This window comes from Pteronotus mesoamericanus, unplaced genomic scaffold (assembly GCF_021234165.1).
Source record: "Pteronotus mesoamericanus isolate MK-2021 breed Mesoamerican mustached bat unplaced genomic scaffold, CSHL_Meso_final scaffold_36, whole genome shotgun sequence".
Classification (NCBI taxonomy): Eukaryota; Metazoa; Chordata; class Mammalia; order Chiroptera; family Mormoopidae; genus Pteronotus; species Pteronotus mesoamericanus.
The window spans coordinates 12,099,204-12,114,115 of NW_026555313.1; the positions used below are offsets into that span (position 1 = coordinate 12,099,204).

General features: G+C 41.2%; 1 protein-coding gene across 2 annotated transcripts in view; it reads left to right on the plus strand.

Annotated features, from left to right (window-relative positions):
• The first annotated feature begins 1,619 nt into the window (after positions 1–1,619).
• ELMOD1 (ELMO domain containing 1) overlaps positions 1,620–14,912 on the plus strand; it is a 76,369-nt gene continuing 63,076 nt past the window's right edge. For both annotated transcript variants that reach the window (XM_054592543.1, XM_054592544.1), the window contains exon 1: positions 1,620–1,758. The gene's annotated coding sequence lies outside the window, so the exon portion shown is untranslated. The remainder of the gene's footprint in view (positions 1,759–14,912) is intronic.

Below are 14,912 nucleotides of genomic sequence, written 5' to 3' on the forward strand. Positions count from 1 at the left end.
GTTTCCTTACTTACAAGCATACCTTACTTTTGTAATTGTTGTGAAACAAGGACCACAGGGGAATGCACATGAATTAAGTTACTTTTGAAAGACTACAGAGTGAAATTGTTTTGTCATGTGGATAAAATTGCCCAGAGAGCATCTCTCCTGAAAATCTTTTCCCTCCAAAGAGGACAGACATATGGTCTTGGTCTAGCTTTTTCCAAGAGATTTATTCAAGGAAGGAAGTATGAAGAAACTGGTGAGTTGAAAGAAAAGGTAATAGTGGCCAATGCTTTTAACAATGACAAAAAATTAGATCAAGGGTTTAAGGTATTTAATGCAAGGCAGGAATGTGATAAATGTTCACTATTTAAGGATTATCACTAACCAAACTTTTATAAAAACAGAATAGTGGAGATGGAACCTGCAGAGACTTTTATTTAGTGAATATCTACTATGTAACAGGTGCTTTGCAGACATTGCCTCACTTAATCCTTACAACCTCCCAGAGAGACAGATAACCACCCTCCATTTTACAGAAGAGGCAACAGAGGTGCAGAACAGCTAGGTAACCTGCTGGGGTGGTAGATCAAGGCTGAAATGAAGGCTGACCTCTAAGCTCACCCACTTTCTCCAGCCCTATGCCTCGTAACATAAGAGGGTTGGTTTTTGTTTTTTTAAATTAGATGTAGGGAAAACGTTCTTCATCAAACATGAAATGCGATGCCAGAGAAAGGCACAAGTCTGTGTGTGTGAGTGTGTGAAAATACGTGAGTTCTGGGCCAGGCCTATTGCACTGTGAAGCAATGTTTCCCAAATGGCCCCCACCACGCCGTTTATAATTCATCCATTATAATTAACCCCGGGGTTAAGGTATTGTTTCTGAAGCCCTAGTTGAAATGCAGATATGTGACCTGAGAGGACTGACACGATCTCTCAATTACACCTAATTAAAGAGCTGGCTCTTTGAGAACTTAACCCGACTGGTCCAGGCATCGGTCAAGGCGGGGGCTGCCTGGGCACCCTCGCAGGGGAGGTCCCCAGGCATCGGAAAGCAGGTGATGGGTGGGTGTCTGTACTGGGGAGATCACTCTGTGAGTCTGCAGAGGTTGAGACTAAACCAAAAGCAAACTTTGACTTTCATACAATTCTCTGAGGAAGGAGCGAGGAACACCCCTTGCCCTCTTTTTCCGGGACTCTTCTGGAATCCCATTGGCGAGTCCCCTGAGGGTCACCCTCTTCGGTCCCCCGCGGCTCCGGGGGGATCAACTCAGGAGCAATTAAACTGGGCCACTGCAGCCAAATCCCGGCTCTCCGCCCTCAGCAGCCGGGTCCGCAGATTTAACCCTTTCCCCACAGACTCCCGCGCGGGGAACCGCGCTCCCTCCGCAGCACCGCGCCCGCCTCCCGGCTCGGGGACTGGGCATGCTCAGTCGCTGCCCGCGTCGTGCTCCTGGGGAAACCTCAGCGCGCTCTCCCTCCCCCGGCGGGCCGCGGTCGCCTCCTCGTCGACAGACGTCCCGAGTGCATCCCGGCCTGCTCCGCTCCACGCGACCCAGATTCCTGCCCCGCCCCCGCCCCCGCCCCCGCCCCTCCCGCGCCTGCAGCCTGTGCAGCAGCGGCGGCGGACACCCCTGTCCAGCCTCCGCGCCGGGGACCGACCGCGTCGACCGCCGCTGCGGAGCGCGCAGCCGGAGCGCCTGGGGAAGGCGGAGATGGAGACCCTTCTGCCGCGTGCCAAGACCTGCTGATCTTCCTGCTGCCGCCGGGGTCCAGGTGAGTAGTGGAGCCTGGGACCGACTCCAGAGGAGCCGAGGGGCGAGGGGAGAATGCCCTTGGGGGAGGAGAGAGGTGGCGGCGAGGACGCGAGGCGCCGTGCGAGCTGCGCTGCTTCTGGGGCGAAGCCGAAATGCAAGGTTGTGGACAGTGAGACTTGGATGAAAGTGCACACTCTCTTAGAGCAGGGGCTTTGGGGTCACCTAGGACCGTAATACCGCCATCCTGTACCCAAAACTAACACCCGCGGAGCGGCAGGTTGGCGCGAGAGGACGTTTGCCTCTCGGCCCCCCGGAGCGGGTCACCTAGCAACTGAACGCCGAGGGCTGTGAAGAAGGCATTCTCGGTACAGGCCAAAATGGGAGGCAGGGACGTAGGGCAGCCTGGTCCAGGTCCTGGGGTGCCCCTGCCTCGTGGCCCTTGGGGCAGTGCGGGCTGCGTGTTGGCGAGCAGGGGGCTGCCGGTCATCCGCGCTGCCAGCCCGGAGGAGCTGTCGGAGGGGCCGGCACGCGGTTCCTGCTGCAACTGCTGGGGAACTCCTCACTGCTCCGAGCATCTGTCTTTCCTGGGCAGGTAGAATTGTACAGGCGAATGGGGAGCGACTGCCTAAGAGCTGTTAAAAGCGGAATAGTGGAGTGAGGTTGTGGGGTGTGCTGTTGTGAGTGCCTTCCCCCCCCCCCCCCCCGAGTGTGGGTGCGGGCTGCTCCTCCTCACTGTGTCTCTGCTCTACCTCTAAGTGGCGAGTCCGGTAACACACCTTATGAATATTTCAGGGAAGACCTCGCAGGCTCGCTAGCTTCAGATCAAGTTTAAGGAATATGTTTGTCAGCCTTTCTCTTCTACACAGGCAGGTGGAAGCGCCATGCTTTGAGCTTTCCAAATTTCATCCCTTTCCCACACCAACTAGGCAAAGACGCTCCTAGCCCCCAGTGAGTTTTAGATTGGAAACAAACTGAGTGTCACTGGAGAGACCAGTTTCGGGCAGACATCCAGACATTGTTCTGCATCTCTGCAGTGTGTGCGTGTGTGCGGTAGCTTGACAACCGTCCTTAACTGGAGCTGCCAATATGGTGGCAGGCAGGTAGTGTGCTTGTGTTGGGATAAACGCCTTAATCCATTACCGTCTTAGGATATCAAGAAGTTACAGAGGACTTAGTCATTCTTTCCCCAAAATTCGTCGGAGACCCGTCTAGTTGAGGTATTTATTTCTCCTTGATTCTTTCATGGGAACGAGAAATGAATGTCTTTTCTGTAACCACTGTAAATTGCACTGAAAGAAAAATGCATTAATGTAGGGAACTTTCAGGATTGGAACTAGTTGTAGGGCATGTTTCCCTCCGCTCTCGGTTATAACTTCCATTGCACCATCACTATCACCATTAATCAAGTAAACCGGCATACAACAATTTTTACTCTAAAATGGTACTCCTTTGCAGAAGAAACCTGCTTTTTTCTCCATTACTGAGACAGGTATGTCTCTAAACAACCTGTGAGGAATTCCTCTGCTGACCAAAATTTCAAGCCTCCAAAATTGACAAGATTTTAAAGGAGGCAACTCTTTCCTATTGCCAGCCCATACATGGTAAAGCTGAAGCGTTTGGATTTACAGATGTTTCAGATTTAGGAAAGGCTTTTTCCAACAAAGAATGATTGCGGTTACATCACAGGCTCCACCTCCAACAGTCAGGCAGCTTCTCCCCAGGCTGTTAGTGTGGACTGCATGTCTCCCTCTGCTTGATTAAGGAAGAAAGGAAATTTCAAAATGAAACACTTATTTATTTCCCTTACTGTGTTTTGCTGGTTTAATTAAAAATATGAAATTTTCAAAAAACGGTTAATTATTAGTACATGTAGCTAGGACTTAACGCATGCATAATAATAACTCTATGAGAATACCAGCTTTCCAAGAGATCATCTTTTTGCGAAAATTATTAGGTGTTAGAAGACAATTTTTATGAAAGAGCAAAATAAATGGAAATTTAGTATAATAAACAGCTTTTCCTAAAAGATGTGACTGAGATGCTCAGAGGGATGCCCAGCTGCATTCACAGGCATAACACCTGGCCAGGGGAGAAGTTTGCAGAGCTTGGATACAAACCTCCAGGAGCTCTAAAGCAGTATTCTCTGAGTTCTCTGAGAATTTTTAGAGTTGCTGGCAGAGTTGAGAAATTTAGCAAATAAAAAATACAGGTTGCCAGTTAAATTTGAATTTCAGAAAACAATAAATAATTGTTTTTAGTATAAGTATGTCACATGCATTATTTGATACTTGCTTATACTAAAAAAAATTATTTGTTGTTTATCTAAAATTCAATTTTTACTGGGTAGCCTATATTTTACCTGGCAACTCTAGTCACTGGAAATTCCTCATTCTTCTTCTTTGGGTCACTTAAGGGTTGAAAAATAAAGTGGAGCAGAAATGATATGCTGTTTTGCAATCTGGGGCAAGCTCAGTTCTGGTTCAAGCTATTGAAAATAGCTCATGCTTAAAAGTAAGTAGTTTCAGCTCAACACATTATTCTTGAGTGCCTCTGCTTGCTAGGCTTGGTGAAAGGTGCCAAAGATACAAAGATGAGTAGAAAAAGGGAGGGTCTGTATCGTAAGATGTGAGACTTGCTATGCCAAGTATCTGTGGGTCCACAGGAGTCTGGGAAGGACATTGAATTCTGCTGGGCAGCTTGTGACAGGTCTGGTCTTGAATAACAAAGTAAGGTTTTATCCTGGAAGGAAGGGAGGAGGAAAAAACCCCATGGATTTAGTCTTCATGATGTGGAGCTGGAAGTTGAAGGATGTTCCTGATGGCCTCAGTTAGAGGGCAGAGTGGCCTGCTGAGAATGAGGGAAGTGAGAAGGGGATTCTAAAACAAAGGCTTTAAATAATTGCTGGTGGAAGTGGAAGAGAGAACTGAAAAGGAACAAGGGCAGGGGTTGGTGAATGGTACTTGAATGGATGCATCTCATTGCATTTTAAAAAGCAGCTGTTCTGCCCTTTGACTGATACCCAAAGTGTTCGTTTATGGCTTTGCTACCATCCTGGCTTCCTCAGGTAAAAGGTCAAAGAATACTGGAAAACAGTATTTTAAAATCTTACGATTTTTAAATTAAAGTAGATAGTTAAATGTAATATTTGAGATGCTGATCAATATTCAGTTGCCTGTGGCACAAATTTCCAAAATAATTTAATCAGATGTTTTGGTTTTAGCAAACCTACTACTTCAAGTAGAAAAAGATATTAAATTTCAATCACCTGATTTGGTCCAGCTGTCCCTAAGGAAGCAGCTTCTGATGATGGAAGGAATGTAGATTTTATAGGAATAGCACTGTGTAAAAATGACCATATGCTTGTAGCACCAGCGAGTACCTATTGAGAATGTTCCAAATGCAATTATATTTTTAAAAATTGCATGCCGGTTACATTTGTGTCTTTGAAGACCCAGCAGATCCTTTCACTACTAATTAGCATAGGAAGTTTCCAGGGAAGTTGAAAATCAAACCAGTGCAGTCCATGTAGAGAACAGCTCCTCATTTCTTGAAGATTCCAGTTTGCCAATCTCAAGCAAATGACGATTGAATGCCATTATAGACTGCACTTCTGCCAACAAATCTCATTATTTTAGGGATCATCTATAGAAGAGCCATACATATGTATGTATGGTGAAATTTCTACTTCATATTTACAAGTTCTTTTAAAAAAAAGATTTTATTTGTTTTTAGAGAGAGGGAAAGGAAGAGAGGAAGAGAAACATCAATGTGTGGTTGCCTCTTGTGCACCCCCTACTGAGTACCTGGCCCGCAACCCAGGTATGTTCCCTGACTGGGAATTGAACCAGCGACCCTTTGGTTAGCAGGCTGGCACTCAATCCACTGAGCCACACCAGCCAGGGCCATATTTTACAAGTTCTTAAAATCATGAAAATTACTCTGTAATAAAATGTATAATGAAGTAGTTAATTGGGAACTCTCTTAGCAAATGATTATCCTTTAAAATACAGCAGAAAACAGTTTTTTACAAAAGATTTATTTATTTATTCTTAGAGGGAGGAAAGTGGGCAGAAAGAGAGGGAGAGAAACACCAGTGTGTACCTGCCTCTGGTGCGCCCCTACTGGGGTTGTGGCCCGCAACCCAGGTATGTGCCCTGACTGGGAATGAAACCTGTGACCCTTTGGTTCAGAGCCTGACACTCAATCCACTGAGCCCCACCAGCCAGGACAGAAAACAGTTCTATTTCAGGTATTTGCACTGTTCTTCCTTATAGTTTCTACCAAACATGTCCTGCTTTATACCTCTGGTAGTATATGAGAAAAAATAATGATCAAGGACATATTGACATTGCTAAAATTTCAAGGCAATTAGACTATAGGTTTTATTTTCAGTGAGATTCACCTGGATATGGTTTGTTAAAGAAAGGCTTACTGCAGTGATCTTTAATAACAGCTTATAGACTATCACCCAGAGAGAGCTTTAACCAAAATTGTGTGCTCAATTCACATTCTAAATCCTCAGTAAATACTCTGAATTTAAAGAATCTAAAGACAGTATGTTCTTGCATCTCAGGAGCTTTTAACCCTTCAGCTCGCTTATACTAACTACGAGCAAGTTTCATTATACATCAGTTTCTGTGCTTTAAAATGGAAGACATGCACATCTTAAAAAAGAATATTGTGCCAACAACTCCAATCCTCTATGTCCATAATTTAAACTTTAGTTGTTACTACTATTCTAAGGGATAAATAACTTCTTCGCAATGTAATTAGACAATTTGTGTATTGTCTGTGTACTCTCTATGATGTTTCAGATGCCATAAGAATAAATCACAATTTGTTGTGTTTGATTTTTTTTTTTTTTTTGCTTTTTTAGTGCAAAGCAAGATGATTGTTGTAAATGCTTAAGGAGAGCTTGTTAAGTCCCTTTAAAAAATCAGTCTCAAGCAAGCTAATTAATACCTGTAGATTCAGAGGTCTTTACATAACTTTTAAACATAGTTTCCATTTTAGTTATTGGAATTAGGACTTGGTTAATTAGAATGCTTTGTATAAAAGCTTATTTCAGATATTGTAACTCTCCTTCCTATTTCCCTTGTACAAGTACCTGGTGGAAAGCAACCATGTGTTTTGAAGGTCTCATTCATGATGAAACTATAATGTATTTATCCCTCAGCTGCTTTTTGGTTTAGAAAATATCATCAGTGACATCATAACTCTGTTCCCTAATTTATTTTTATATCTCCAGTTGACATAATAAATACTTTAAGTGTGAATCAATCACTGGAATGGATTTACTATGCAAGTACATCTCTTCCTTTTCTCTTTAGAAATTGAATAAATGTTTTACCCTTCAGAATTTGGAAGGCAGATTTCCTGAAGATTCTATATTCCAATAGAACATTTAGATTTTAATTTCAGATTTTCTTTGGTCTTAGGATCCATTTAAATTAGAAAGTTAAAACAATTGTTTCTAATCAAAAAGTTTAATCATACATATTCTTAAAATGGTAAACATTTATCAAAGCTGCTCTAATTAAAATGTACATCATGTAAATCATTAGTCATAATTTTTAAAGCTAATATTAAAATACCTAGTATAGAACTTTTATTTTCGTACTCTGTCTTATGTGTAGTGTATATAGCCCAATATGTGAACCCAATATAAGAAAGTCAAGACTTACAAAACAGAAGGATTGGATTATGGTATTTGCTTCACTAAAGAGTTCTGTGTTGTAGCAAGAATTTCTCCTACTATTCCTTTAAATTGTAGATAACCTAGGTTATTTAAAATAGGCCAGACATCAATGTGTGGCTGCCTCTCGCACGTCCCCTGGGCTCGCATGTGCCTAGGCTGGGACTCGAACCAGCGACCCTTCGGTTCGCAGGCCGGTGCGCAGTATACTGAGCCACACCAGCCAGGGCTTAAAATAGGCCAGACAAATCAAGTTTTTACATCTACACAATTCTTCTGGTACACAGTTGTCAACGAGGCTCTTGAGTAATATTTGTGGGCGACATGCAGCAATGAGGTCTGGGATGTGCTCTAATAGCTGGGTTGATCAGCGGTACCCAAAGGATGTTCAAAGGTGTGGAAGCCAATATTGAAGGTGGTTTCTCTTGGCCTGTGTCATAGCTCTTCCCTTGACCCTAACATTTCTACAATTTTATTAACAATTCACATACACTTAGCTCATACATGTATCAGATTTGTTGATATTGCAAAGCTCAAAGCACTAGTGAATGTGGATGGCAATCGTGATTAAATTTGATATCCCTTATCCCAAAGCAAGGGCTAAAACTAAGATTATATTTTAAAAAGAATAGATGTTGACTTCATTTAGATCCACTCCCAAGGACAGGGAGTGGACATACTTGCTTAACAGCAGTTGGGGCTGTAAAAATAATTTTATTTCCTTGAATGTTAACCAACAGTACAGAAGAAACTAATGCTATATTTGGTTGGATTCATAGATGAATAGAATCCATATCAAAAAGGTCAGAAACAAACAATATAACAAACTGTACTGAACATGATGCCTTTTGGGCCACCTGTCAGGAATATAAAAAGAGGGAGCGCTTTTACTGGGTAGGAAGTTGGCTCACATGCCCTTAAAAATACCTCCTAAATCTTATTATGCAGTTTAAATTGAGCTCCTAGGCTTATACTCACCTCTGCCAATGTCTAATTCAGCTTAGTAACATTTATGAAACATACAACTATTTTACATCCTTTTCTTTATTTCCTTCATGATTATTCCCTAGATAATTAATCAGTCATCAACTAAAATAAATGCATTGACTCTGTGAGCATCACTGGGTTAAATTAAACAAGGTATTTTCCAGTTATTCTTTAACTCTCTCAGATCATACTTTAAATTAGTTCAAAACTACATGTATTTTTGAATAGCCATAAAATAGGCAGGTATCCAGGTTCTAAAATAAAATTGCATAGTACACTACACTAATTTGATTTGTCTAGTCAAATTAGACAAGGATGAAAGGCAAATGTACTCTGAACTCTGTGTGTACTCTATTCCCTCATTACTCTGCATTGTATTTCGGCTTTCAAATGTATTTGTTTATAGTATTGAACAGACACTTGTCATTCCTTTTAAACATTGCCCTCTGAACTCCTTTCACACGTTGGGGGCTCTCCCACATTATGGGGTAGAGCTCACTGCCCACTATAGGAGCTAAAACTGCCAGATGCTTTCTTTCCCAGATATCCTTGCATCATAGCCATAAGCCCATGACCCAGACTCTGCCCCAGATATTCCAGCCAGCAATGCCCCATGACCAGTGCTGAGGGCAGGGGGGTAAGCAGTGGGTCCAGCTTCAGAGTGTGGACCTGGAGGCAGCAGGAGAGGTGTCTATACTGGACCAGCTCTGTGTCATTGTTCCAAGAGTAATTTTTGGTTATATAACCTCTAAACCCAGTTCTCTAACCCTCCTGCAGATTCTGTGGGTTACCTTTAGAACAGTCTGTTCTGCTTAAATAGGCAGAGCTAGTTTCTGGTTTCTTTGTTGTTGTTGTTGTTTTTTGTAGTTATAAACCCTGACTAGTATAGGGTGCAAGTCCATGCTCATGTTGGCATGTTACTCAATGGGAACTATTGAGCACAAGGCACTCTGAAAGGCATAAAAGGAAATGTTTATACATTCTCTGAGTATATCTGGGACAAGTCACTCTGCCTGGCATTACAGAGGGTGAGGCACACAAATCTGGTATTTTCAAATTAGTGCTATGGAGACAAGGAGGAGGAGGTGGGAATGGTGAGAATACAGCTGGTAAACTAAGATGTAGGCATACATCTTTATGTGGATCTCCTGATATAGTGTAGGGATGAAGGGTTGTGATAAGAAACGATACTCTTCTGGTCAAGATGGTAGCATAGGTAAACACGGTTTGCCTCCTTGCACAACTACATCTAAATTAAAACTAAAATATAGAATGACCATCACTTGGAACAATCAGAAATCGAGTTGGATGGAAGTCATTCTACAGAATTAAAGAAACCACACCCATCCAGGCTGGTAGGAGGGCTGGAGGTGCAGAACAGGTTGGACATACATTCACCATATATGTGGTAGATAAAAATTTGGGATATCTCAGGCATGAGGAGTCCCAGCCCCACACCAGACCTCTAGCCCAGGGTTCTAGTGTCAGGAAGATAAGTCCCCATAAACATATAGCTGTAAAAACCAGCAAGGACTGGATCGGTAGGAGACACTGCTTAAGTCCCAAGCAGTTCCTCCTAAAGAACCTACATATGGACTTACTCAGACTCTCTCCCTCTGATCTCCAGCACTGGAGTAGCAGCTTGAAAGGCACTGGTGGCATACAGAAAAGAACTAAAGTGTCTTTCATTAAGATGAGAGCTGGGAAACAGCTTTCTCCCAGGCAGAAAGGCAGAAAGAGGCCATTGCCCCTTTTCTGAACCTTCCCCCAACAGAACCACAGAGACAGCAGGCAGGTGCAATATCTGAGACTCCATCAACCTAGCTAACAGTGTTTTCCCATCCTAGAGATCCTCTGAGGCTCCCTCCTACTCAAATTACAGGTGTTACAGTGGCTTTTCCATATGACTGGCTGGCCTTGGGTCATGCTTCGCAACATCCTAAATCCTTTCAAACAAGAAACAGCTGGCCTCAGTGAGTCCGCAACCCCCTTGCCTCTTGTTAAGTGGCCCAGGCCCGGCACTAGCAGCAGCCAGCCAAGATTCACAGTTTGGCTTTGCCTGGGAATCTCTAAGCTACTGGGATGGAAGCTACTTCGGCTGGGAAGCACAAGTAGCGGCCATCTCAGATTGCTTTATAGCTCAGGCAGGGGGAGCTTGGGCAAAACACAGATAGAGGCTTACCTTGGCCTGCACCTCCCAGGAAACCCCATGGCCAATGCACACATTAGACAGCTACAGACCACAGTGGAGCATCACCACTCTGCCTCTGCACAGCTGATGCTCCACAGAGGGAAGAGGTTGGCCTTCAGTAGTCATAGCCAATCCTTGCAGCTGACTGACCTAGGTAAATCCTTCCCGTTGACCTGCCAACAGCAACCTAGGCTCAGCTACAAAAGGAGGGTGTACTCAGACCAAACAAAGGGTGCACCTCAAGTATCCAGCTTGGGTGATGGGGCAGCTGTGCCACTGGACCCTACAGGATACCTGCTATCTTAGGCCACACTACTAAGAAATGAGTCAAAGCAGCTCTACCTAATACATAGATACAAACACAGGGCAGCTACCAAAGTGAGGAGACAAAGAAACATGGCTCAAATAAAAAAAAATTAAAAAAAAAACAGATCAAAACTCCAGAGAAAGAGCTAAATAAAATGGAGTTAAGCAGTCTATCAGATGCAGAATTGAAAACACTGGCTATAAGGATGCTCAAGGAATTTAGTGAGGACCTCAACAGCATAAAAAAAATCCAGTCAGAAATGAATGATACACTAGTTGAAATAAAGAACACTTTGCAGGGAAACAATAGTAGAGTGAATGAAGCTGAGACTCTAACTAATGATATAGAACATAAGAAAGCAAAAAACAACCAATCAGAACAACAAGAGACACAAAGAACCCCCCAAAACAGGGACCATGTAAGTAGCCTCTGGGACAACTTCAAGTTTTCCAACATTTGCATCTTAGGGGTGCCAGAATGAGAACAGAAAGAGCAAGAAATTGGAAATCTACTTGAAAAAATAAGAAAACTTCCCTAATTTGGTGAAGGACATAGACATGCAAGTTGAGGAAGCACAAAGAGCCCCAAACAAGATGGATACAAAGAGGCCCATTCCAAGGTACATCATATTTAAAATGCCAAAGTTTATAGGTAAAGAATCTTAAAAGCAGCAAGAGTAAAGCAGTTAGTTACCTACAAGGGAGTTCCTTAAGACTGTCAGTTGATTTCTCAAAAGAAGCTTTGCAGGATAGGAGGGATTGGCAAGAAATATTTAAAGTCATGAAAAGCAGGGACCTACAGCCAAGACTGCTCTACCTAACAAAGCTATCATTTAGAATTGAAGGACAGATAAATAGTGTCCCAGGCAAGAAAAAAAACTAAAGGAGTTCATCATCATGAAACTATTATTATATGAAATGTTACAGGGACTTATTTAAGAAAAAGAAGATCAAAACTATGAACAGTAAAATGGCAATAAACACAAATCTACCAACAATTGAATTTAAAAAACAAACTAAGCAAACAAGAAAAACAGAGACAGAATAATGGATATCGAGACCATTTTGATGGTGCCAGATGGGAGGAGGGTATGAGGGAAGGGGTGAAGAGGTGATGGGATTGAAAAATACAAATAGGTAGTGACAGAATAGCCATGGGGATGTAACGTGCAGTATAGGAAATGGAGGAGCCAAAGAACTCATACACGTGACCCATGGACATGAACAATGGTGTGGGGAGTGCCTGAGGGAGTGGGGGCAGAGTGAGAAAAATTGGGACAACTGTAATAGCATAATCAATAAAATATAATTTAAAAAAATTTTTTAATTAAAAAATGTTATACAAACCTAACATGTAAATAACCTTAAAAATAAAAAATATACTGCCATTCATCCATTTCAAGAGGCAAATATTTTTCTTCATCTTAACATTTATGAAATTAGAGCACACTGTTAGAGTGTGTTATGTTCTTTAAAAAAAAAAATGTTTAGACAGAGGGGAAGGGAGGGAGAAAGAGAGGGAGAGATACATCAATTGGTTGCCTCTCCAGGACCCAACCCACATCCTAGGCATGTGCCCTGATCTGGCATCGAACCAGAGACCTTTTGCTTTGTGGGATGATGCCCAACCAACTGAGCTACCCTGGCCAGGGCAGAGTGTGTATTGTTTCGGTTGTCACTTTTTTCTCCTCATCCCATCAACCATAGTTTACCAAATCTATGATGTCACTGATAGACACCATTATATATTTTTTATCAGTAAAAAAAAAGCTTGGAAAGTAAGTATTTAAAAAATGATGATACCTAACATCATATTGGGGGCTTTAGAGTAGAGAACTTAAAAAAACTGTAAGAGATCTAAGTCAGTCATGCAAATGCTGTGGATTAAATACCAAATACCTTTCCATTGTTGTTAAACATCAAAGCTATTAAACAGTAATAGATTTACCTCTAACTTCTGTTATGAACAAATTCAGATGCTAATCGCTGTGGCCTTGCTTGGCTATAAAGATGGCTTGGTATGCTTACAGTGATTATCAAATTTGTGGATGGCACCTTTTTTTGGTAACTTCTTTTTTTGAAAAATTTCAAATATACACGTAAGTAGACAGAATAGTATAATGGATCCTAATATTCAATAGTCATGTACTCATGACCAGTGCTGTTTTGATTTCTAATCCTACTGTCTATTCACCCCTATTTTATTTTGGGACAAATCCTAGAAATGCGTACTACAGTTTGTAGGTATTTAGTATGTAATGCTAAAATATAGTGATTTTTCAAAGATGTAATCACAATATCACTTTCCTGAAAAAATGTCTATAACTTGTGGCACCTTTTTTAAAGAAATAAATTTTGTATTCATTGTAATTAGGCATTTGGAGGTTTTTAAAAAGAAAATCAATTTCTGTCCACTCCAATGTCCACTGATTTTAATAATTTTATATGATGCTGGTAGGTATATCACAGCTCTGTAATATCTATCTTAATTTTCCATTTTATAGATTTCTTTAGATTATGTTCTCTAGCTACAGATTTGCATAAAGAATAAACTACTGTTCTTGCCATTTCCAAATCAATCTTCAGAAAAGTCATATATATTCCTTTATTATTTTTGTTCACAAAGGGAGGATTCATAATTACATTATTGTTTGATTTGGGCATTCTGTTAGATAATGAGCACATATCACATTGAACTATGTCAACATTTGCTAACTCAAACTGTTGCACTTTCCTATTAAAAATATTCCCAGTGCATCTTCATCTACGTCAAATTCACACACAACCTGCAATGCGTGGCTTGGCCCGTTACTGTTCGAAAAGTAGATGAGCTTTTCAAATCTATCCACTTGTCACCACCATGATTCTCTGGCTCCCTGAGCCTTAGTTTCTTTCCCCCCCCCGCCTTTTTTTTTAAGTGTGGGTTCACAGTGTTTAAGGGTACTGGAATTCAGGAGGTTGAAGGTGCCACCCTGCCTGTGTCATCTATTTTAAATTTAGGTTTTTGTTTTTAGCAAGGTAATACTTACACATCATATAAGACAGCATCCAGCTAAAAAACATTATAATGAAAAATAGCAGTCCTCTTGCTTTAGTCCATCTCCATTCCAGATTTGTTTCTGAGAACACCCACTTTAACTCTTTTACCTGATTCTTCTGGTGTTTTTTTTACCTTCCTTCTAACTAATCTGCTTATGCTGCTATTTCCCAATATTTTTAACTATCAGATCCATTGATTTTTTTCTACTATATAAGTGAAAATTTAACTTCTATACCTTATCTTTCTCCCTATACACATATACTTCTATTTCCTCAATTCTCCTAATATCACTCTTTGTGATTAAATATTCGATGTTTAATTTGACAATGTAAATTTTATTTACTATTGATTATATTTTTGTACAATTTTTGTCTTCCCAATAATTAGTAATTGATCTGTTTGTATTTGCTTATTTTTCTATTATGTGTGTCACAAAATTATCCCCAAACCAATAAAACTGTAAATATTTTCTCTATGGGTTCATGTATGACAAATAATACCAGTGCCTGTCTTTTTCATGGAGACATTTTTTTTCTTAAGCATTATTCACCATCATTCTGAGAATTTCTTTCACCTTTTTCCAATATGGAAACTTCTGATTCCTGGGTCCAATGTCTTTCTCATTTTCCACCTTCATTTTGGTGGAATACTTCTCGCACAAGATCCTGAAAAGGTATGCTTGGAAGGAATATGGAAGGCTTTGTATGTCTGAAATGTTCATCATTCTCCCCTTACACTTGGTATTTTGGCTGTGTATGGAAATCTAAATTCAAAAGAATTTTTCTCAGAGTTTTTATTCTTGCCTCCATGTTCCTTTTGACAAATTGGATGCTTCTGGTTCTTAGCCCTTTGTATATAACGTCTTTGTTTTCTTTTCCTTTCTGGAAACTTCTACATTGTGAAATTTCTTTATGACATACTTTGATGAGGATCTTTTGTTATTTAAGGAGCCGG